Below are 3,189 nucleotides of genomic sequence, written 5' to 3'. Positions count from 1 at the left end.
GGTTAAGTGTCTTGCCTAAGGACACAACATCATTCATCTGTGGGATATTGCAGATGGATCTAGTTTAACACAGTGGTTCTCAAACTTTTCACAAAATTAAGTCCCCACCTGATTTTGAGAACAAACTAAACCAGGTCTATAAGGACTGAACCAAGGACCAAACCAGGAACTAAACCAAGTCTAGAACAGGGCTAAACTTGGCCCAACCAGGTCTAAGATAGAACTAAACCACAAAGTTTTAAATGAAGATTAAAAAAGGAATGATTTTAAGACACACTATATGGGAGATTCACTGTTTTTAAATAATTCTCCAAGTCTCCAGCCTTGGCAGTGTTTGCTAATGTGTGCTAATAGTGTCTCCATGGTAACTGATGAACATTCCAACAAGTACTGACTCCAAAATTACATCTTTATCAATTTATTCATTTGTTTTTTGCAAAGGTACAAACAACTGTAAAATTGCATTGCCTGAAATGTTTTTAATACAGAACATAGCAAATATAAATAGTCGCAAAAATCGTGTCCTGGTTGAGACAGGTGGTAGTTACATGGTGAGACTACGGCTTCGAACCCCCCCAAAAACCTACTGGATTTACTAATATTCTCTCATTATTATTATTATTAATATTATTATTATACAAATCAATGCCCGAAGGAGGAGGGAGAGACAACTAAAGCGATAAAAACCTCTCAATTTTTTACACACGCTTTCTGAAAAATAAAATCTAAACTTGTCAACAGCAAACCAGGAAGCAAAACTGCATAATAATCTACGACGATGAGGTTCAAATATTACAAGTTTTTGAGAAAGATACAGAGGTGAGGTGGTTTGTGGAATTTTTGGGAATTTCTGGGAATTTTTAAATGGGAAAATTGTGGGAGATTATGGAGGAGAACCAGCTCCAAATGACTGTAAGGAGAAACGGTAAAGAAGAGTGTGGATTTGAAGGAAGAGTTTGACGTTTTGGGAATTTTGCAACATTTGTTTTTACTAATCAAAAAATTGGAATCTCTCATTGAAATTTGAATAATTGATTTACCAGTGTTGGGAAGCAACTGAACACACGAACCGGGAATAGTCTTCTGAATACTAATTTTGAGTAACTGAACCACAGTTACTTTTACAAAATCAAAAGAATACAATGGTGGTGTTTGATCACAATTTAAGCTTCAAACTGCACAGAATCAGTGAATTTTAACTTCTCCTTTCAGAAAACACAGAACAAATGCTGACAAACAAATAAAGCTGCATTTTAATCCTGCGTTTTAACTCTATCATTTAAATGGAACTCAACGAAAAAGTATTCAAATCACTCAGAATACAGTACTCTGATTGGACCATGTAACAGAATAAGTTATATATATTATTCAGTATTCTGTCACAAAATACACTTTCTAAGACATTTTGCCGTTCTCATCCAGACAGCTTCTTCAGTTCTGGTCAGATTACTGGTGGACACTGCCTTATATCTGAAGGGAGAAGCCAACTACACTGAAACTGACACAACTGTTTGTTTACGGTTTCTATTTGTTTACAGTTTATTTATTTACAGTTTCTATTTTTTACAGTTTTTATTTATTTACGGTTTCCATTTGTTTACAGTTTCTATTTGTTTACAGTCAGTTTCTTTTGTTATGGATAGTACCTGGACGACTGGGGGATTACACATGTAGTTTTTCTTATAGTAGCCACGATTAACAGGAAACTTTATATTTAATCTAAAATTTCCCCCATTTTTGAAGCAACAATTGGTAAAAACTAAATGATACACTGGGAGGGATCAGTTAGGGCATCGCACATCCAATATTTGCCAAATCAGAGACACAACAGGAGGTGAGGGAGACAATCCGTACTGAAATAAGGCAACACTTTATCTCTGAATTTTAATTTTAAATTCAGCGTACTGGCACTTCAACCTACCGTTTGTAAGTGTATTAAATGTTTTATGGGACATTGATCTAAAACAGGTTTAATATTCCTATTAATGGTTAAATTTTGGTGTATACATTGTGAATATATTTGAGATAAGGGATCAAAATTAGCCTATTTGCAGATCAAGAAGCCAATGTAAAAAAAATCTCAAAATCATTTGGTTGCAATTGGTCAAAACTCCCACAAAAACAATCATTTCATTTTTTTCAGTGCAAGGAATTTCCATATTTTTCCAATAAAAATCAAACTCTTCCTTCAGTGTTTTAAGTTTGTAAAAGATGCCCTGTACCAAACATATTCAATATTTAGACCCAAAACAATAACAATTTAAAATCCTTCCTATGTTTCGCTCAAAAACAGCTAAAATTTTAACATCCCATTTCAACACGTGTTTGACCAAATTATTATTACAAAAACATTCAAAAACCCATGATTTGTTCATGTGGGTGCAGTGGACATCAGTTAAGTTAAAAATACCCACATGTAAATATATTTTTGAAAATGACTATGATGATCTTAAGGAAAACAAAATACAGTGGTGTTAACGTTTATCAAGCTCGAATTATTGAGAAAATATTATGACCAAGGTTAAATCCAATGTGAATTTTTAAAGCGGGATTTGGACAGTTAAATCTAAAAATTGTGGTGTTAATTTTTTTTTCAAAATATTTAAATGTGGACAAATTGGATGCAATCAAATTAGGACTAAAACCAGAACTAAACCTATACTAGATCTGTACTAAACTAGAACTAAACCAGAGATAAACCAGAGCTAAACCAGAGCTAAACCAGAACCAAACCAGGACTAAACCGGGGAGTGTGAGCCTTACCATATTGTTGTTGCAATAATGTTTAATGGACATTTTTCAAAATAATTTCAACAAATTTTAATTAACTTTGCTTTTGTGTCAGTTTATAATTTTGAATAAATATGTTTTGGTAGAAAATGTATCTAGAATATAAACTTTAAAATTTGTGAATATTTTTTCTAAAAGATAAAATTTGAAGTTAGTCAGACATTATTAAACATTTATTTTCTATACTTTTAAATTCATTTGTTTGATAATATTTAGGAGTAAACTAGTTCTCACATAGATAAAGAAGGAAGTAAACACTAAATCCACTTTTTCATGTCATGTCATTTTTTAGCCTTTTTAGTGCAAACTAGGTAAATTTACAGTTTTCTGTAAAAAAAAAAAAAAAAAAAAAAAAAAGGGTGTGTGCTGCCCCCAGTGGTGTCTGTAATTTCAAGTACT

The sequence above is a fragment of the Periophthalmus magnuspinnatus genome, chromosome 6 (assembly GCF_009829125.3).
Source record: "Periophthalmus magnuspinnatus isolate fPerMag1 chromosome 6, fPerMag1.2.pri, whole genome shotgun sequence".
NCBI lineage: Eukaryota > Metazoa > Chordata > Actinopteri > Gobiiformes > Gobiidae > Periophthalmus > Periophthalmus magnuspinnatus.
Note: the sequence above shows the minus strand (reverse complement) of the source record.